The 23,236-nt window shown below is 41.3% G+C and overlaps 1 long non-coding RNA gene across 1 annotated transcript in view; it reads right to left on the bottom strand.

Moving 5' to 3' along the window:
- LOC101436700 (uncharacterized) overlaps positions 1-23,236 on the bottom strand; it is a 24,424-nt gene extending 1,188 nt beyond the window's left edge. Inside the window, exons 1-3 of the long non-coding RNA XR_188855.3 lie at positions 23,156-23,236; positions 22,528-22,633; positions 21,573-21,666 (exon numbers count right to left, since the gene is read on the bottom strand). This is a non-coding gene — a long non-coding RNA (uncharacterized lncRNA). The remainder of the gene's footprint in view (positions 1-21,572; positions 21,667-22,527; positions 22,634-23,155) is intronic.

Raw genomic sequence — 23,236 nt, 5'->3', positions numbered from 1 at the left:
AAAGGAATTGATTTTTGTGTACCTGCTGTGTAACATATTGTAAGTTCATTGCTTTATTTATCATTATTACTTTACTTATAGTTGTAGCCTTAAACCCTTCCCCACCCCTACCTCCCCAAAATGCTATGTGCTAATATTTGCAGTGTAAAGACATCTGAGACTCAGAGAAATAAATTACCTTGTCTAAGGCCACACAGAGAGAAGAGAGCACAGCCAGGAGCCCCGCCCATGTCTGTCTGACTCTAAAACCACAGTGTTTCCCACTACTCCACTGGCCCACCTGCAGGTGCACTCTTGAGGTTAAAGGAACTCAGAGAACCCCAGACCAGTTCCCAGGACTCTTGGGTTGGCAATGTGGGAGAGATTGAGACATACAAGGCCCCATCTCTGACCTAGGCTATGGTTGCTGAGATCAAGATGCTAATGAGCAGGGAAAAGGATTTAGAAAGGAAAGTATATAATTTCAAAACAGGACAATTTAGATTGGGAGGGAAAATGGACTTCTTCATATTTTCCAGGCATATCACAGAGGTATCTGTCAGGAAAAAATCTTCACAATGTGTCCCAAGCCAGTGAGCTGTAAAGTCATTTCCCACATAATACCCACTCTAGCCAAACCCTCTCAAATGCCAGTGCTATTTGTTTGTGGAAAAAAATTATAATAGTGACTTACATTTATGGAGCACTTTACTAAATCCCAGGTAAGTTTGTTTAGGACTTACATTACCCCATTTAATAGATGTCTTAAGGAATTTTTGGCCAAAGACCTGGAGACTTCTCTTCTATATTACCAGACCCCAATTAATTAGTTTTATAAAGCAGCAAGAAAAGGTTCTGCACTTCTTTAAAGAGAGACATTAGTAAGAAGGGTTCTATCAAATGCTTTGTCTACCTGGAATAATGTCAAATAATATTTCTGGCACTGGTTTTTTAGCCATTATGGATTAGATTTCTTTAAATTATTGTATTTGTCTTTCCAAGGAGTAAAGACTCCCCCCTGCCCAGTCTTAGGAAAGGCGTAAAAAGAGAAGTTCAGTGCTGCCAGCTCCAGGGACACAGCCTGGTCACTGCTTCCTGCCTAGATGATATAACTCTCTAACTGAGATAACAGACAGTTCTCATAGTTAATCACATCTTTTCTTCTCATTGGAGTCACCAAGAGGCAGATTCTGACTTTTCTCTGATACAAATATTAGGAAGAAGTTAACATGTAAAAATTCTTATGACATAGAGAAAGATGTGAAAACTGAAGAACAACTCATAATTTTATTCCTTTTCCTAGTCATGTCTTTTTTAGAAATTCCCTCTTGTGAATGAAATGACTAATGCTTTGTGGTACCAAGCTCCCCTACTCTCTTAGTGGCATTTTAACCAAGCAATCAGTTTCCTAGATGAAGAGCATTATGTAGCAAATAACAACAACAAATGTTAGAAAAATGAAAAGTGAATTTGAAGATAAGACATTTGAAATTGAAAAGACAGGAAAAGAGACAGAGAAAAGAATGCAAAAAATTGGACAGGGTCTCAGGGAACTGAATGACAACATGAAACACACAAACATACACATTACAGGTATCCCAGAAAGAGAAGAGAACACAAAAAGGGTAGAAAGGATATTTGAGGAAATGCTGACTGAAAATTTTCCAACGCTTATGAAAGTCATGAATGTCAATATTCAAAAAGGACAACATACTCCAAACAGAATAAATCAATAGACCTACTCCAAGACATCTACTTTTCAGACTGTCGAAGGCCAAAGATAAAGAGAGGATTTTGATAGCAGCAAGAGAAAAGCAATATATTACTTAAAAGGGAGACTTAATGAGGCTATGTGCTGATCTCTCTTCAGAAACCATGGAGGCAAGAAGGTAATGGTATGACATATTTAAGGCACTAAAAGAGAAAAACTGCTGGCCAAGAATTCTTTATCCAGCAAAAATATCCTCAGAAATGATGGCAAGTTTAAAGTCTTTACATACAAATAAAAACCAAGAGAGTATGTTACCAAGACACTGAACCTATGAGACATATTAAAGGGTGTGTTACAGCCTAATAGGAAAAGACAAAGGAGAGAGTCCTGGAGAAGAGTGTAGAAATGAAGAACGTAAGTAAGAGAAATCAAAAGGGTTAAAAGACTGACAATAGTAAGATATGACAACAGAAAGCTACGGGATAAAAATGGACAAAGTAAGTAATGCCTTTGTAGTTTAACACTGAATGCTAGTGGATTAGACTTCCCAATTAAAAGACATAGATTGATAGGATGGATAAAATGCATGAGCCATCTATTTGTTGTCTACAGGAGACTCACCTTAGATACAAGGACAAAAGCAGGCTGAAAGTGAAAGGTTGGAAAAAGATATTCTGTGCAAATAACAATCAACAAAGAATGGGTATAGCAATATCAATATTGGATAATAAAGATCTTAAATGCAAAACTGTTATAAGAGATGAAGTAGGTTTCTATATATTAATAAAAGGGACAATTCACCAAGAAGAAATAACAATAATAAATATTTATGCTGCTAACACAGATGCTCAAAAATACATGAGACACACACTGGCAAAACTGGAGAGAAATAAACGTCTCTATAATAATAGTTGGAGACTTCAACATGCTACTCTCAGCATTAGATAGAACATTGGGACAGAGGATAAATAAGGAAACTGAGAATCTGATATATAATAAATCAACTAGATCTAGTGGACACTTATAGAGCATTACACCTAAAAACAGCAGGATATAGATTCTTCTCAAGTGCTCAAGCAAAATAGATGATATATTGGGACATTAATCAGATTTCAATAAATTTTAAAACACTGAAATTATACAAAACACTTTCTCTGATCAAAATGGAATTAAGTTGGGAATTAATAACAGTCAGAAAAATGGAAAATACACAAATATATGGAGATTAAACAATGCACTTTTGGGAGCATATGTGGCCCAAGTGGTTGCGTGTTCACCTCCCACATGTGAGGTCCTGGGTTCAGTTCCCAGTGCCAAGTGAAAAAAAACAAAAGCAAAAAACCCCAATACAATCTTAAATAATCAGTGGATTAAAGAAAAAATTACTAAGAGAAATCAGTAAATACCTCAAGACAAATGAAAACAAGAACACAACATACCAAAACTTATGGGATACAGCAAAAGTAGTGCTGAGAGGGAAATTTGTAACCCTCAATGCTTATGTTTAAAAAGAATAAACAGCTAAAATCAAAGACCTAACTGCACGCCTGGATGAATTAGAAAAAGAACAGCAAACGATCCCAAATCACGTAGAAAGAAAGAAATAATAAAGATTAGAGAAGAAATAAATGAAATGGAGGGGGGAAATAGAAAAAAATCAACAGAACTAAAAGTTGGTTCTTTGAGAAGATTAACAAAATTGATAAACCCCTAGCTACATTAACAAAGAGAAAAAGAGAGGACAGACAAACAAATAAAATCAGAAATGAGAAAGGTGACATTACCACTGACCCAGCAGAAATAAAAGAGATCATAAAAGGACACTGTGAACAACTATATGCCAACTAGACAATGTTGATGAAATGGGCAATTTTCTGGAAACACATGAACAAAACATACTGACTCTAGAAGAAATAGAAGACTCAAGAAACCAATTACAAGTAATGAAATTGAAATAGCTATCAAAAACCTCCGGCAAATGAAAAGTCCAGGACAAGGTAGCTTCACAGGTGAATTCTACCCATCATTTAAAGAAGATCTAATACCAATCTTGCTCAAGCTCCTCCAAAAAATTGAACAGGAAGAGATGCTACCAAATTCACTCTATGATGCTAACATCGCCCTAATACCAAAGCCAAATAAATATATTATGAAATAAAGAAAATTACACACCCATTTCTTTAATGAATAGGGATGCAAAAATTCTCAACAAAATACTTGCTAACCAAATCCAAAACCAAATAAAAAAATTATACAACATGATCAACTGTGCTTTATACCAGGTGTGCAAGGATGTTTCAACATAAGAAAATCAATTGGTGCAATAAACCACATTAATAAACTGAAGAAGAAAAATCACATGATCATTTCAATTGATGCAGAAAAGGCATTTGACAAAATACAACATCGTTTTGTGATTAAAAACATTGCATATATTAAAATTTCACAGTTAACATTGTACTTAATGGTGAAAGACTGAAAGCTTTCCCAGTGAGATTGGGAAAAAGACAAGGATGCACAGGAGAGTGGGTGTAGCTCAGTTGTTGAGTGCCTGCTTCCACGGTCCCAGGTTCAATCCCTAGTCCCTCCTCAAAAAAAAAAGAAAAGGAAAAGAAAAAAGACAAGGATGCCCACTCTCCCCACTGTTATTCAATATTGTGCTAGAAGTTCTAGCTAGAGCAATTAAGAAAGAAAAAGAAATGAAAGGTACCTAAATAGGAAAAGTAAGAAGTAAAACTTACATTATTCACCAACGATAAAATCCTGTACTCAGAAAGTCCCAAAAAATCCACACAAAAAAACTACTAGAACATATAGACAATTTCAGTAATACAAAATTAAAATGCAAAAATCAATAGCTTTTTGAGCTGACATTTGCACAGATTTCATAGCAGCATTATTCACAATTGCTAAAATATGGAACCAACCTAAGTGTCCATCAACTGATGAATGGATAAACAAAATGTGGTATATACACATAATGGAATACAAATCAGCTGTAAGAAGAAATGAAATTGGGATGCATATGAAAACGCGGATGAACCTAAACAATATTATGTTGAGTGAACTAAGCCAGACACAAAAGGATGAGTATTGTATGGTCTCACTAATATTAACTAAATACGTTGAGTAAACACATGGAGGTAAATTCTAGAGTATGAGAGATGATGCTAATGTATGTAGCATTATTAATAAGGTTTATCATAAAAGTGTGGAAATGAACAGAGTTGAGAATAGCCCACTATAATGAGTAAAACTAATATTGCTCATTTATAAATGTGATGTGGCTGAAAGGGATAGTTAGTGGATGTAAATGTCAATTGAAAGGAAACTAGGGAGTGTATAACATAATGATTTAGGTGGTGGATGAAGACTGTAGTTAGTAGTGTAAATATAAGAATGCTCATCTTTCACAAAGTGCTAAGAATATGGTGATACACAAGAAAATTACAATTAATAAAACTTATGGATGATAGTTAACAGTAATGTAATATTTTTTAGCAATATCGAGAAAATATTTTTTCCGTACTAAGGGACAACAATGGGGGGGTATAAGGGGTAGGGATTTTTCCTTTTTGAGCTAAAAATGTTCTAAAATTGACTGGGGTGGTGACAGCACGAGTCTGTGATAAAAACGAGAGCCACTGAGTATACACTTTGAATAGAGTGTACAAAGCATGGGACCGTATAACACAGGGAATCCAGTGGTGGAAGATGGTCTGTGGTTAACAGGGCAAATATGAGGACTTTTTTCCTGAATAACAAATACATAACACTAATATAGGCTGTTAATAATTGGGTGGGTTGGGGGAAAATCCACCAAATGTAAGATATGGGTTATAGTTATTAGTAATTTTTTTTTTAAGTACTGCGGTTGGGGATTGAACACTAGACCTCATACGTGGGAAACCAGCACTTAACCATAGAGCTACCAGCTCCCCTGAATTTGTTTTGTTTTGTTTGTTTTGTTTTTGTTTTTGTTTTTAGGAGGTACTGGGGAATGAACCCAGAACCCCGAATATGGGAAGCAGGTGCTCAGCCACTTGAGTTACAGCCACTCCCCTATTAGTAATCCTTTGAAGTATATCAGTCATACATGAACACACATAAACAATAAATGTATAGTAAAATTTGTGAATTTATAAAATAAGCATACATATCATCATACAAGGCTCCCATACATCTCCCCAACACCAACAACTTACATAGCCATGAAGCATTTTTTACATTGTCAAAATATTTCCTCAGGAAACTAAATATAGAGCTGCCATATGATCCAGCAATCCCACTACTAGGGATATATTCAGAGGAACTGAAAGCAAGGACATGAACAGATATTTGCATACTGATGTTCACAGCAGCATTATTCACAATTGCTAAAAGATGGACTCCACATAAGTGTCCACCAACTGAGGAGTGGGTAAACAAGAGACATACAATAGAATATTACTCAGCTGTAAGAAGAAATCAATTGGGAAAGCACATGACAACATGAGTGAACCTGGAAGATACTATGTTGAGTGATATAAGCCAGATACAAAAGGATAAATATTGTATGTTCTCACTGATATGAACTAAAAACAATGAGTAGGCTTATGGAGTTGGACTATGAAGTGTAGGTTGGTGGGAGATGGAATGTGAGCTGAGAAGGGGAAGAAAATGCTGGATGTATGTAGAATGTTTAATAAGATCAGATATAAATACGTGGTAATGGTTGGACTTGATATAACACATTATAATGAATATAATGAACACTATTGAATTTATGGATGTGATTTTGGCTGAAACAAGTAATCTAAAGAGATTAATGTTAGTTGGTGGTCAGCCAGAGGGTAATATTGGGAGCATATAACAATGATTCTGGAAGTAGATTGGGATTATGCTTAATAACATAAATACAGGAATGTTCTTCTACTATAAGGTGATAAGAACATGGTGATACATGGGGAAAATATAACTAATGTAATTTATGGACTATAGTTAACAACAGCATCATAACATTTTGTAGCAAAAGAGAAGTTTACTATATTAACGTTAAAGGTAAAAAAAAGGAATATGGAGTTTGGTTTTGTGAGATACAAAGATGACTACGCATTTTTTTCTCTTCTTCATTTTTTTCATTAATAAGGAGACCTTGACTATGTCATTTAACTAATCTTTGTTCATCTGAATATCTTTCTGAACACTACAGGAACAACTGAGTTAGCAGTTGGAATTAGATGAGATAAAAATGCCTGAAAAAGAACTTTTTAGGAGTAATGTTTCCATAACTGGCTAAGCTGTCTTTTTCTGTCCTTTTATTTTTGTGAATTTAAAATAAAGTTTTTTTTTAAAAAAAGTCTTCAATCAAGCTGTCGGCAGGGCCATGCTCCCTCTGGAGGCTGGAGGCTTCTGGCAGTGGCTTGCCAGCAGTCCATGGCATAACTCAATCTCTGCCTCTGTCACATGGCTATCCAAAGAGATGTGGCAGTTGCCGCAGATGCAAAGAGCAGAGGGCTTATGTTTTTATCCAGATTCTAACCTCTACTACCAGCATAAGGGTAAAGCAAATCATTTTTCCTCTTAGAGCTTCAGTTTCCCCCATATTAAAATGAGGATAATACCCCTATTTCAAAGGTATCTTGTAATGAATAAATGAGAGCATAGATGGAGACAATTTATAAACTATAGACTACTATCCAAAATCAAATATGGGGAAGGCGGGGCAAGATGGTGGCTAAGTGAGCACACCCGATAATCTCTCCTGCAAAGAAGCAGCTAGGCAGTGTTGGAAATTCTTCGGGACCAGGCTGTTTCAGGATTTTGCAGGGCAGGAGGTGTCTGGACATTGATTTGGTGGGAAGATAACAGAGAAAATTCATGTACAAGATAAAATTGAGGCTCTATTACATGGAGGTGGGGGCTGCGCTCAGGACGCTCCCTCCTAGGGTGGGCGGAGCTATGGCATCAGCGCTGTGGCAGCGATTCCCAGAGGCCCTGTGGTACTGGGGAATTCATAAGCCCTGAGTGGGCTGTTGGGGAGCTAACAGGGCAGAAGGCCTTCACAGACCGATTTGGGGAGACAAATGGGAGTTTTATTGCGAGGCAGGGAATTTTTGATTGTGGACACAAAAAACAGCACTTCCGGCTAGAGACCCACCCCCCCAAGGCCAGCTGCCGATCTGCAGTGGCCTTAAATTGCTCACAATAAAGAGACATAACCAGGAGACTGTTTCAGGGACTGGCAGGGTGGGAGACGAATGGAAGCTGATTAGGAGAATATTTTGCAAAGCGTGGGAATTTCAGTTTTGGACTCTGTTATCAGCGATTCTGGCTGGAGCCCCGCTCCCTGGGCCTGGCTACTGATCTGCATCATTAAATTGGCTGCAGTGTAGAGGCGCCCCCAGGTGGCCGTTCTGGGGGTTTACAAGGCGGGAGGTGTCCTGAAGTCGAATTGGTGATACAGCCACAGAAGAGAACCCAGTGAGTGGGTGAATTGCAGGACACATAGGTCAGAGTTTGTGGATGTGACCTCTCCCATAGGGCTGGCACCCAGCTGTGGGGATCCCTGGAGGCTGTGTTGTACTACGGTGCTCCCAGGCTCCCTGTTTACCAGATTTGAGGTTGCCAGGTCTGAGTCCCCTAAACCCTGGTGGCCCACACCCCAGAGACTCACACCTCTTGAGTCTTCAATATCACAGACTTTCCATCCCTGAATCCATCATGCCGTGAGGTCCATCTGAGGTCCTTGAATGTCCTAGCCCTCAACGCTTGCATTTTTTCTTTTTTGTTTTGTTTTGTTTTTTTATTTTTACTTTATTTTTATATTTTTTATTGTCCTGAGTGCTAACAATGCCATTATCTCTTAGTCTTTTCTCCCATCGTATCCCCCAAAGTCTTTTTTTTTTTTTCAGTTATGTAGGGGTTTTTTTTGTTGTTGCTGTTGTGGTTGTTCTATATCTTTTTTAGTTTTCCTTACTTGTTCCACTCCCTTTACCCACACCCTTTTTCTTTCTTCTCTTTTTTTTCTTTCTCTCTTATCCCTCATTTTCTCCTTATTTTATTTTATCTTAATTATACAATAGGTGCTGCAGGGAACACCTCACATTTGCTGGGTTTCCTCATCCTCCACTGCCTCATTTCTGTGTGAATTGATTTTGGCTACCTACACTATCCCCTTTCCCCTACATCTTGATATCCTCCATCATCTACTGCCTCTCTTATATTCCACCTCCCTTTCTTTGATCCCCAAAGTGTTTTAACTCTTAATTTCTAATACCTTTGTTTTGTTTTCTGTCTTTTATCCACTCTTGAAACTATTGCCTTTCTTTTCTCTTTCCCTCTCTCACGAAAAAACTAGCTTTTTAATTCATACCATATTCCTCCCATATTCAGTCGACTACCTCATTATAGGTACTCTACCTACTGCTACAACTCTACACAACTTACAGGAATCTAATATCCATCCTCCCAGGTCTCATATTGTTGCTCTGTTAACATTTATCACCAATACTACTTTACACTTTTTCCTTGCTTACACAATTCCCTTTCCTTCGCCCTAATACATTCCTTCAAAGTGAAACTCAGCCAGCAATAAGAAATTAGAATAAGAAGAACAAAGTGACAAAGAGAAGATATAACACTTACACAAAAACAACAGCTAATTAATCACCAAGACTAGACAAAGAAGCTAAGGAACTGATTAAACCTGTCATGATAAAATGATGATCAGACAGCAACAAAAATATAAAAACCAAACCAGTAATCAAGAAAACATGCCTGAATCCAATGAACAAACTAAAACCCAGGAAGGGGAGCAGAACTTCACACAAGTATTAAAGATCTCAGAACATATATCACCGACAAATTTAAGGAAGTAAAGGGAGAGGTTAACAATATGAAGACAACATTGGAGGGGAAATTGCAGACATACGCAAAAAGATAACAGATATGATGGGAATGAACACCACAGTTCAAGAAATCAAAAATACACTCGCAGCAAATAACAGCAGATTAGAAGAGGCAAAGCAGAGAATTAGTGATGTGGAAGACAGTACATCAGAAATCAAACAGATAGCAGAAATGATCGATAAAAAGATAGAAAAAATGCAGCTGGGACTTAGGGACCTGAATGACAATGCAAAACGCTCAAACATATGTATTATACGCATCTCAGAAGGAGAAGAGAAGGGAAAGGGGTCAGAAGGAGTGTTGCAGGAAATAATGGCTGAAAACCTCCCAAATCTACTGAAAGAGACAGATGTACATATCCAAGAAGCACAGCGCACCCCAATAGTCATAAACCCCAACAGGCCCACCCCAAGACATATACTTGTCAAATTATCCAATGCTCAAGACAAAGAGAAAATTCTAAAAGCAGCAAGAGAAAAGAAAACCATCACATACAAGGGAAGCTCCATAAGATTAAGTGCCGATTTCTCATCTGAAAACATGGAGGCAAGAAGGCAGTGGTATGATATAGTCAAGGTACTAAAAGAAAAAAATTTCCAACCAAGAATACTCTATCCAGCTAACCTAGCATTCAAAAATGATGGAGAGTTCAAAATATTCACAGATAAACAGAAACTGAAAGAGTATGCCAACAAGAAACCTACCCTTCAAGAAATTCTAAAGGGAGTTCTGCAGGAAGAAAGGAAAAAACAAGACAGGCAGAGTTGGAGGAGAGTGTAAGAGCAACAAAAAAGACAAAAAGAGAAGGAAAAAAACAAACAACCAAAATATGACAAACACAAGTCCAATCAAAATATGGCTAACACAAATAATTCCTTGAAAGTAATAACACTGAATGTCAATGGATTAAACTCACCTATCAAAAGATTCAGACTGGGGCATAGGATAAGGAAATATGACCCACTATATGCTGTCTACAAGAGACACATCTTAGACCCAGAGACTCATGGAGGCTGAAAGTGGATGGTTAGAAAACAATCTTACAAGCAAACAATAACCAAAAAAAGGCAGGAGTAGCTATATTAATATCAGACAAAATAGACTTTAAATGCGAAACAATTGTAAGAGACAAAGAAGGTACTACATATTAGTGAAAGGGACAATCTCTCAAGAAGAATGAACAATCATTAATATTTATGCTCCTAACAAGGGCACCTCTAAATATATGAGGCAAAGGCTGGAAAAACTAAGTGAAAGAATAGATGCATCTACAATTATAGTGGGGGATTTTAATACACCACTATCAACTCTGGACAGAACATCTCAAAAGAGAATCACTAAAGAAACAAAATATTTGAACAGTATATTAGAGGAGCTGGATCTAATAGACATATACAGATCATTACACCCAAACACAGCAGGACATACATTTTTCTCAAGTGCACATGGATCATTCTCCAAGATACTTAACAAAATACTTACTAATCATATTCAACAACACATTAAATGAATTACACACCATGACCAAGTGGGATTCATTCCAGGTGTGCAAGGATGGTTCAACATAAGAAAATCAATCAATGTAATACACCATATAAACAGATTGAAGGAAAAAAATCAAATGATTATATCTATAGATGAGGAAAAAGCATTTGACAAAATACAGCACCCTTTCTTGATAAAAACACTCCAAAAGATCGAAATACAAGGAAATTTTTTGAACATGATAAAGAGTATATATGAAAAACCTATAGCCAACATTGTTTACAATGGAGAAATCCTAAAATCCTTCCCTCTAAAGTCAGGAACAAGACAAGGATGCCCACTCTCTCCCCTTCTATTTAACATTGTCTTAGAAGTACTTGCTCAAGCACTGAGGCAAGAACCAGATATAAAAGGCATTCAAATCGGAAAGGAAGAAGTCAAAATTTCATTATTTGCAGATGGCAGGATTCTATACATAGAAAACCCTGAGAGGTCTACAACAAAGCTTCTAGAACTCATAAATGAGCTTAGTAAAGTCGCAGGTTATAAGATCAAGGCGCAAAAATCAGTAGCATTTCTGTACACCAATAATGAGCAAGATCAAGAGGAAATCAAGAAACAAATACTATTCACAACAGTAAATTTAAAAAATCAAATATTTAGGAATAAATTTAACTAAAGATGTAAAAAACTTATATACCAAGAACTATACAAGACTGTTCAAGGAAATCAAAGAAGACCTAAATAAATGGAAGAATATTCCCTGTTCATGGATAGAAAGACTAAATATTATTAAGATGTCTATCCTACCAAAACTGATCTACACATTCAATGCAATCCCAATAAAAATCAACAGAGCCTTCTTTAAGGAACTAGAAAAACTAACTATGAAATTTATTTGGAAAGGAAAGAGGCCCCAAATAGCCAAAGACATACTGAAAAAGAAAAACAAAATTGGAGGAATCACACTACCTGACTTCAAAACATACTACAAAGCTACAGTAGTGAAAACAGCATGGTATTGGCATAAGGAGAGACACACAGACCAATGGAATTGAATTGAAAGTTCTGGTATAGAACCTCATACACATAGCCATATAATATTCGATAAAGCCACCAACCCTCTCAACTGGGAGAGAATGGCCTATTCAACAAATGGTGCCTGGAGACTTGGATATCCATATGTAGAAGAATGAAAGAGGATTACCATCTCACACCTTACACAAAGATCAATTCAAGATGGATCAAAGACCTAAATATAAGAGCCAAGACCATAAAGACCTTGGAAAGCAGTGTAGGAAAACATCTACAAGACCTTGTAATAGGAAATGGTTTCATGAACATCACACCAAAAGCACGAGCAGTAAAAGAACAAATAGATAAATGGGACTTCCTCAAAATTAAAGCCTTCTGCATCTCAAAGGAGTTTGTCAAGAAAGTAAAAAGGGAACCTACACAATGGGAGAAAATATTTGGCAACCATATATCCGATAAGAGACTTATAACTTGCATATATAAAGAACTCATATATCTTGAAAATAAAAAGATAAACAACCCATTTAAAAAATGGGGAAAAGATTTAAACAGACACTTCTCCAAAGAAGAAATACAAATGGTTAAAAAGCACATGAATAAATGCTCCAAATCTCTAGCTATCAGGGAAATGCAAATCAAAACTACAATGAGATACCATCTTACTCCCATAAGATTGGCAGCTATGAAAAAAACAGAAGAATACAAATGCTGGAGAGGACGTGAAGAAATGGGAAAACTCATCCACTGCCGGTGGGAATGCAGAAGGATCCAACCATTCTGGAGGACAGCTTGGCAGTTTCTCAAAAAACTAACCATAGATTTGTCATATGCCCAGCAATACCACTGCTGGGTATATACCAGCAGAACTGAAAACAAGGACACAAACCGATATATGCACACCAATGTTCACAGCAGTATTGTTCACTATCGCCAAAAGTTGGAATCAACCCAAATGCCCATCAACAGATGAATGGATCAATAAAATGTGGTATATACATACAATGGAATACTACTCGGCTTTAAGAACAAATGCACTGCAAGCACACCTGATGACATGGATGAATCTTGAGAACCTTATGTTGAGTGAAGCAACCCAGGCATTGAAGGACAAATACTACATGACCTCAATGATATGAAATAAGCAAGCTGCCTCAGAAAGCTAGAGACTGGAAGATAGGCTTACAGGAAATCGGGGGGTAGAGGAAGGATGTAAGCTGACATCTACATGGGTGAAATCTATGATAAGCTGGCGGTAAGTATGTGCACAAGGAAGAGATAAAATGGGGGCATAGGGTTACCTTTGGGTGGGGTTTTGCGGGTTTGAGGGGGGCTAGGGATGGGCGGATGGGTAATATTGCCCAAGAAATTGGGGGGAGGGAGGGACAACATACGAACATAGGAGAGTCTCAGGTTTGGTAGAAAGTAAAATGCTGAGAAAAACTTTTCAAAATATAATTAGGAAAGTTATCTGTTTAAGATACTCAAAAGGGATAATCTGACACAGGACAGACTCCTAGGGAATATGTGAATGCTCATTTTGCCAGAGTGAGTTATACCATTGGGTAGAGACCCATATAATGAGAGTGAAGGAAGACCCACATCCTGGGGAGGACTAAGCCATCAAATAGAGGGAACTGTATCTCTCAAGAGAAAGGGTGGCTCCCAGGGCATTAGGGCAGTTGAGCAAGTCAAGCCCTCAACACTGTTGCAAGTACCTCTGAACATGGCTCCTCAAGAAATGAAGATTGACTGTCACTGTGGGCCCCAAGGGGAGGGGGAAATAGATATTGAATAGATAGAAGCAAAGTAAATGTGAGGGCAAAAGAAGTGTTTCACAAGAGTACACCAGGATGGATATAAAACGTAATATTACACCACAAACATATAGGGGATGACAGATTAATAATGTAAACCATAATGTAAAACATAGGATAACTAAAAAATTTAGAAAACTGTATAGCCTAAAATATAAACCACAATGTAAACACAAATGTTACCTTGTTTGAAAGCTATGGTCTCAATATCTGTACATCAGTTTCAGTAAATATGATAGGAATAAGTTAAAAGATTATCGCTGTGCAAGGGAAAAAAGGTTTTATAGTGGATATGTGGGAGTACTGTATATTGGATATATGAATAACTGTGATCTAGGGCTTTTGTGGAGAGAAGCTCAATAATTAGGAAAAAAGAAAAGAAAAAGATAGGATGTAGAATTTTTCCAAATCAATATGTATTCTATACCTAACCTTTAAACTCATTGCTATATTCCATTTTACTAGTAAGGAAACCTGACATTATATTGGGCTTCACTTTTCAGGAAGTTTTGGATCACAGAGTGGTTCAACAATGGCAGTGGAGGAATACTGGTATGGGATGTTATTGACAGGAGATATATGGTTGACAGGGAGTTATACAGGGTATGTGTCCAGGGTGCATGGAAATGTTTGGATATACTCATAGGGGAAACAATTAAAAACAACAGCTGGGGGAGTACTGGGTTCCTGGCTGGGAGGGTCTCTGTCGTGGTCCCTAGGGGAGCAGTGGCAGTCCCCCAGGTGCAACGGCAAGGACCAGGAAGGAATGAGGGTCCAACAGTGAGCCCCTGATACTAATGACTATGCTTGTGAGCCTATGCACCTGAAATAAGAACAAGGCCTAGAGCAACACTGTGCCTAAGCATTCCCTCCTGACAGCCTCCATGTTACTCAAATGTGGCCAGTCTCGAAGCCAAACTCAGCATGTAAATGCAATGCCTTCCCCCCAGCGTGGGACATGACACCCGGGGATGAGCCTCCCTGGCACCAAGGGATCACTACCAAGTACCAGCTGATGACATAACTAGAAAATGACCTTGAATTAAAGGTTCAATGCAGACCAGCAGAATATCCCTGTCTACATATAATAACAGGAGTTAAAAATGCTGTTTGACCTAATGTAAGGGGGAAATGGAAAAGACAAATGAGTTCATATGGCTATGAGTCTCTAAAAAAGAGTCTGGAGGTTGTCAGAAAGATTGCCCTTATGCACACCTGAGCAGAGTCTCAGAGACAGATAAAGTAGATACAACCCCAGGTATTGGTCCTTTTGAGGGCTAAAGAGACCCACAGGTTCTATGGTCATGGCAGATGGGGTTCACTGCCATGCCAGTTGGCCCTTCTTTGGAGCTGGTGTGTCTGGGTGATGGAGCTGGACTCAGATGGGGTCTCTTTTCACAAGCCTTTCATGTTAGTTTACTGGAATTGTAGTTGGTGCTGGGGCTTAAGATATATCTAGGGGATTTGAATCTCTGGACTGACAATATGATAGCCAGGCCCTGAGCCTCAACAGACTTCAGCTCCTACACTCTGATTTATTGGACTTACTCCACTCAGCTAACATGGAGTTGAAGAATGTCAACCACCACACCATGGAGCCGAGAATGCCTACAATGAAAGCAGGAGGATGGCATCCAATATCCATGTGGAATCTAAACCCCCTATTGACATAGATGTGGAATGGACACAACCAAGTCAAGGTCCACAGGAAGGAGGAATATAGTAACGATCAGAGTGGACTTAATGATATCCTATTCATGAACTATTGTGGTTAATAATCGAGAAAATGTGGCATTGGTGTGAAAAAAGTGGCCATGGTGGCTGCTGGGTGTGGGGAAGGGGAGGAAGAGATGAGATGTGGAGGCATTCTCAGGACTTGGAGTTGTCCTGGGTAGTGTTCCAGGGACAATTGCCGAACATTGTATGTCCTCCCATGGCCCACTGGATGGAACATGGGAAAGTGTGGGCTATGGTGTGGAACACAGGACATGGGGTGCAGCGATGCCCGGAGATGTACTCACCAGACACAATGGATGTGACATAATGATGGGGGAGAGTGTTACTGTGGGGGTAGTGGTGGGGTAGGGGCGGTGGGGGTGAATGGGGACCTCATATTTTTTTAATGTAATATCTTTTAAAAAATGAATAAATTGAATAGAATTTGAAAAAAAATCAAATATGATTTATTATCAGAGGTTGATCAGTATCTGTGGCAGTTTGAGATTATTTTATGAATCCCAAAAAGAAAAAGATTATGTTTGTAAACTAATCTATTCCTCTGGGTGTGATACCCTTTGATTGTATTAAATTCAGCTGAGGGAACTTGGATCAGATGACCTATTAAGATTAGAGTTTTTTTGTTTCAGTTATGTCAGTAAGTTGGGACTCAAGTTGAGCCCCGCCCCCTGGCTGGGGCTGATATAAACGGGTACTCACTCAAGAAGGCACAGGGAAAAGAGAACTCTTCTCATTTTTGGTGCTGTCCTGTGAAAGAAAGGAGAAAGCTCTAACAGCTCAGGCTCTGGGGAGAGATGAGCCATTTTGCCTGACGCTGCCAGCTGGCCTTGGGAAGAGAGCCAAGCCTGGTATCGGAAGCCCTGAGACCAGCCCTATGCCAGCCTGCAGCTGAGATGGGGAAGACACTGGCCTCCAAAGGAAGAGGAAGCCCAGAGGAGAAGGCAGAGACCAGCCAATCGACTTGCTTCAACATGTGGCAAGTGACTGGTGAGGAAGTCACCTTGAGTTGGACTTTTCACAGCCTTGCAACTATAAGCTTTTGCCCCAAATAAATTCCCTTTATAAAAGCCAACAGTGTTCTCGTACTTTGCATTGGCAGCCCTTATGCAAACTAATACAGTATCCTTCCTTGATTCAGAAGAATAAAGAATGTGATCAAGATCCAAATCCTACCTGGCAACTCTGATACTTTAGGTTTTCTCGGCTTGTGGATGGTACTAACTAACCAGGTTAATTAGTCATGGGGCTCCAGTCCACAGAGGAAATGCAAACGGCTCTGAAGAATAAGATAGAGAGCAAAGGAGGGCGCTAAACTGGCTGCCTCTTCTGGCCTCCTCTGCCCTCCCTTCACAGTCCCCCAAGGAACCTTAATATTGGGTAGTTATTTGGTAGTTGATGACATGAGGAGGAGGCCTCTGTGACGTTTTGCTTCCTAGGTGTGCACTCTGAGTGCTCTCTAAAATAAAAAACTGAATTAGCTGCAAGGACTGAAGTTGTCCACCAGAAACCAGGCTATGCGGGAAGCAGAGTGGCACACTTGTGGGGTGGGACAGCCCAACCTGAAGACGGGGAAGCGCTGGATTCCTCTGGGTTCTTGGCTATGTTGCATAAATGACTTTAAGAACATGACAGTTTCGTTAGGCCAGTAAAAATGTGTATTTGGGAAATGGGGGAAAGAACAGAGCTTGCTGAGAAATGGGAGAGAAAAAATGGAAATACACACTGAGTTGGTGTGGGCTCCTCTAGGCAGGGGGAGCAGGCTCTGCCTTGTGTGGTCACCTTTTAAACTGTTAATTATTCCTCCCTTTGCTGATGCTAAGGGGAGGGGTCCCAGCTGTTATTGGTTACCCCACCAATGGTGGGGGCCAATGGTGAGGCCTGTTTGGAATATCCAGGACCAAAGGGGCGGTCCCAGAAAGAGAAACTGGGACCTCAAGGTTAAATTCAAGGTCTCAGCAGGGTCTTGCAGCCATGTTGCCTGTCAGCCATGTTGTCGGTTGGCCATGTTGTGGCTCGTCTTTTCCTCAGTTTCCCTGTACTAACCTGCCTCAAATCCAACCACCTTATTGTATGGACAGGGTTCAGAAAGGGACAGGGTCTTGCCTAAGGTCACACAGCTAAAGAGCAGAGGCAGAATTCAGACTCAGGCAGACCCTATAAAGGATGAGCAGTGCAGGTTTACAGTTCCCTTCAACTAAACAACTAGTGGGGTGGATGTAGAGGGGCCTTGAGAAAAAGAGAAACATTCTAAAAGCTACACAAAGGCTTGGTAGTTTGTCTTCCTTCCTTTAACATCTAAACCCTGCCAGAAGAGCCATCTCTGGAAGTTGGCTCAACTGGGAAATTGCAAGATTGTGTTGCTAGTATAACAAGTTGGACCAGGGACAGTAATTTCCAAACATATGTATTAAGGTCCTGACTTGTGCAATAACGTCTTGGGACTTGGAGGGCGGAAGAGAGGGTACTGTTATCCAATACTTTTGGGGGAAGGCAATGTTGTGTAAATGCATGAAACATTTCTTCAGTTGTCAAGAGTCAGCTTGGGCTTTCTGTATTTCTAGACACTCTCTGTCACCAGTTAATCAGGGACAATTAACTCTGTGAATATAAATATAGAACAGTTCTATTTTTCCAATCGCAACCTTCAGTTATGTTCTGTTAAAACTCTTTTCCGGGGGAGCAGATGTGGCTCAGTCAGTTGGGCACCTGCCTCCCACATGGGAGGCCCAAGGTTCTGTTCCTGGTGCCTCCTAAAGAAAACAGGCAGACATCAAGCAAAAAAATCAGTGAGCAGAAAATGAGCAAAAAAACTTGAGCAAACAAGAAAACAAAAACAACAACAAGCAAGAGAGTGAACAATGAGCAGACAACAAGCAAAAAAACAACAAGCAGGAAGTGGATGTGGCTGAGGCAGATAAGCACCCACCTCCCACATGGGAGGGCCTGGATTCCATTCCAGGTGCACCCTAAGAAGAAATAAACAGACAATAAGCAAAAACAGTGAGCAAACAGATGAGGGAGCCATGGGTGGGGCGGGGGCGGGGGGGGGGGTGGATAAAACAATAAAATACCACTGGGGAAAAAAAAATAAAACTCTTTTCCTTGTCCCTTAACATCTAGGACATTCTGTAACTTTCCAGTCAGCTCTGATGACTTAAACTCAGCTTGGTCTTAAATCTTAATTTCAAATTCAGTTTAAATCCAATTTACTCCCCTCCACATCCAGCTGGGACCTGGCCCCTTGGGGGAGAGAGGAGGACCAGTTGGCTCTGAGACGCCTTCTCTCAGTTCCTGCTTCAAGGCCTGGTTTTCCACAGGATCAAGGCAGGGAGGGGGGGCAGGTACCGAGACAAGCGAATCAACCTAACTGGCCAGTGTTGTGACCCCTGTAGGCTGAAGCTTCTCTGGCCATCACTGGCTGGCAGGACCAAATATTGGCTCTCTTGTGTGCACAAGTGTGAGGTCGTACACGGACCCAGTTAGACTTTCTCGACTCCTCTGTTTCTTGACATGAGAACTCTGGCACCCCCTTTCCCATTCTTCGTCTGATTCCACCACTGGAGACACCCTGGGCGTCTTGCCTCCCTCTTGGGTGAGATACCCTCTAGACCAGAGGCTCTTAACCTTTTTTGTTCCATGGACCCCTGTGCCAGTCAGGTGAAAACCACAAACTCCTTACTAAGTCCACACTGTACTGTGTATTATTTAATAAATATATCACACCTGCACCAACACATCCCCACAAGAATAATGTTTTTTTGAATTTCAATTCAAGCTCACCCTTTGTTAAGAACTCCTGCTCTAGCTGCCTGAAGCCCAGCCAACCTCACCAAACTGTAGCGTGCCGACTGCCCCTGCTCCCCCATGACCCCCACTTTCCCTCTCTAATGCTCTCTCCCCTCCCTGCACTAGCAGATGCAACAAGTCTGCTGCCCAAAGCAGTCATTCAATGGGCAGAGGAAACACTAGTCTCACCTTCTTTCAGAAGTCCTCAGTCTTTTCTAGAAATTTTCTTAGTAGACTCCCCTCCCACATGCAACCTGGGGAAGAGTGAAGGGTGTGAGCACGATAAAGCATCTCACCAAAGACCCCACACTCTCCAGGAGTCCAACAGTCACTTGACAACTTTCTCCTCTTGTGAGAAGCCGGAAGGAGGGAAGGCTTTCTGAGCCCAGTATTGGCTACACTCTTTAGACCATTTCAGAGGCAATGGGAAAAGTCCTCTTTGGTATGTGTTAAAGAGGGGGAGGACTGAGATAGACTACAAAGAAAAGGCGATCTCCTTTTAAAATTATAGTCATGCCCTGCCCCTAAGTTCTAACAGCAAAATGGCTCTAAAAAGAGAGCCTCTGTGTTAGTTTCTGGGCTGCTGAAAGAAATACCATTAAATGGGTTGGCTTAACAGTAGGAATTGACTGGCTCATGGTCTCAGAGGCTGGAAGGCTTGCTTCCTCCAGGGGGCCATATCTTCTGGTTGGCCGGCAAGCTTTGGGGTTCCTTGGCTTCCCATCACACAGCAATGCACACGGTGTTGTCTTCTCCTTTCTCTTCCAGGTTCTGTTGACTTCCACTTCTGGATCCTCCTCGTGGCTTCTCTTCCTGTGTCTAATACCCCTTGCTTCTAAGGACTTTGGCTCTCTCGGATGAAGGCCCATCTTTATTCAGCTTGGGCACACCTTAACTCGTAACATCTTTAAAGGTCTTATTACAAATGGTCCACACCCACAGGATCAAGGGTTGGGGCTTGATCGTGCCTTTTGTGGGGGGGCTTGATTCGATCCCAAACAGCCTCTAAAGCAGGAAAGCACACAATGGCCCCCTTGCCACACTCATGAGAGCTGAAGAGTGCTGGCAACCCTCACAGTGACTTCTGGAGCAAGCAGAGATAAACCTCCCTGGAGTGACCTACATCAACAGCCTCCACCTCTAATGAGCACCCTACCTATTTCTTATCCCCCAGACATCTCTACTGGGGATTTCCCACAAGAATCTCCACAAGTTCAAAAACATATGCATTGTTCTCCCACATTCTCCTAAATGTCCTTGGCCCAAAAACACTTCCTTGTGTATATACTTTATCTTAGTTTACCACTGACACCCCACCCATCAATTCCCCATGACCGCCCAATGATAAAGCCCCTAGGGAACATCCGGGGCTTCTCCTGGCTTCCAGAAGAAGTCTTTGTTCTGAATGGCAGAATCTTGGGGGTGGGGATCTTCCAGCAGCCATCTTGGGGGTTACTGATGTCCACATGGACTTCTCGCCAGGTTCCAGATCCATCTACCGATTCCCTCTTTTACTAGCCTGCTTCACATCTATAATTTGGCAAATTCTTAGTTATCTATCCACAGGTTACCCCTCAGAGGTAGCATCCCAGGTTTAAGGACCTTTGTAATTTTCCTAGAAAAGGGCAAATGGTCCTCCAGAAAGATGCCGTGACCTCGGTAAAAGATCATCATGGCAATGTTGGCAGCACAAGAGAATTGTGGAGGGTGATAGAACTGTTTGTATCTTGGTTGTGGTGATGGTTGTGTGACTCTTTGCATTTGTCAAAACTCATAGACCTTATACACCAAAAAGAGTGAATTTTACTGTGTTTAAAGAGGAACAGTACAAATAAAACACAGACAAAAAAAGCACTGTGTGCTTTTATAAAGATTACTATGGGAATTTAAATGAGATAACCCGGGTAAGATGCAGGTTAAAGACAATGCAGGTAAAAGATAACATAGGTAAAAGGGCCCAGGTGAGCTCCCTTTCAGGGCCCTTGGGCCTCCAGACTCCCACTGCCTCTTAAGCAGAAGCTTCTAGCAACATCTGGCTTTCAAGCAGTCTCAAAGCTGCTCATGACAGCCACATAAACTCAAGGGGACTCATTCCAGTACAGACCTTGGCCCACAAATTCAGTACCCAAACTCACCTTCCCTTCAATGACCTCTTGCCAAGTACTGCGGTGATGTCCTGGGGCAGTGGCCAAACCGCCCAGCTCCAGGGTTCCCTGATGGGAATCTGGCCTGAAAGCAAAGCGCATTGGGTGGGGTGGTCTGACCATCTGGATCCAGCCCTCTCCACGTGTGATATAAAGATGCACCAGTAAACATCAAAGGCTAGGATACTGCCACAATGGAAGAAACTGTTATCATTGATGTGGAGACAGTGGCCATGGGAGTTGCTGAGGGCAGGGAAAGGGAAGAAGAGGTGTGATATGGGGGCATTTTGGGGACTTGGGAGTTGTCCTAAATGATATTGCAGGGACAGATGCTGGACATTATATATCCTGTCATAACTCATTGAACGGACTGGGGGAGAGTGTAAATTACAATGTAAACTATAATCCATGCAGTGCAGCAGTGCTCCAAATGTATTCACCAAATGCAATGAATGTGCCACACGAATGAAAGAAGTTGTTGATGTGGGAGGAGTGGGGGTGAGGTATATGGGAACCTCATAATTTTTAATGTAACTTTTTTTGTGATCTATGTATCTTTTTTTAAAAAGACAATAAAAAATATAAAATATTTTTTTAAAAAAGATGCAGTGGAGACTGGATCAGGCTGGGAGGGAAAGAGCTGGGAGAGCGACCAGAAGCCTGGGGGTCTAGTGGATGAGTGAGGGGCCTCTGTGTGCTGCGATGGTTGATGGGAGATTCTTGGTGGAGCTCAAAAGTGGATTCCGGGGGAGGTGCTTGCGAATTGTGTCCCCCAAGAAAGATCTATTCTATTCTTAATCCAAGTTCCTTGGGTGTGAACCCACATGTAAATAGGGTCTTGAAGATGTTAAGGTGTGAATAGGATCTCTGAAGATCCTACTTAGAAGAGGCCAAAATAAATCAGGGTGGGAGGCAGAGCCACAAGCCAAGGAAGCCCAAGGGTTACCTGCAGGCCTGCATCAGAAGCTACAGACTCCAGAGCACCGGAGGTTATCCCTGAAGAAGGGGGCAGGGGAGAGCCTGGGACTGATGGCCTGGATGTTGAGATTGACCTGGGGGATCCCGGAGAGGGAGATTCTGAGGATAATGGCAAAATGGGAGGAGACGGAGAGCGGGCAGCTGGAAGAACGGGAGGGATCTTCAAGCAGGAGAGGGCTCGACCGCGCACCTCTCCATCTAAAGGATGGCAGTGGGGCTCCAGGCGGCGCGAGGAGGCCTGCAGCGAGAGCCGTGGGGATGGGGGAACTCCCAAGTGGAAGGAGCAGGGAGGGGGCTGCCTGGGAGAGGGGAGCCCCAAGGAGGGGGAGCAGGGTTCCAGGGCAGGGGTGATCCCCTTTACCGTGAAGGTGAGCTCGGGAAGGGGAGGGCCTCCCACCCTGCGCCTGGAAGGGCCCCCAAGATGACAGGACTGAAGCAGGGGGAAGGCGCAAGGGAGAAAGCAGGGCCCCCAGGGCATCCCAAGGGTCTCCCCAGACGCCAATGGCCCCCTGAGGGAGCGCAGACCACCTAACCCGCGAAAGGCCACAGTAAAGAACCACTAAAACCCCAAGGGGCGCGGGAGGACGCGAACCAACCCGGGAGCACCGCCGCGGCCTCGCGGTCCTGAAAGCCGCAGGGCGGGGACAGGGAGGCGGCCCCGCCCCCGCCCCGGAAAG

Source organism: Dasypus novemcinctus, chromosome 18, assembly GCF_030445035.2.
Source record: "Dasypus novemcinctus isolate mDasNov1 chromosome 18, mDasNov1.1.hap2, whole genome shotgun sequence".
Taxonomy (NCBI): Eukaryota; Metazoa; Chordata; class Mammalia; order Cingulata; family Dasypodidae; genus Dasypus; species Dasypus novemcinctus.
Note: the sequence above shows the minus strand (reverse complement) of the source record. Positions and strands in the feature narration are given on the sequence as shown.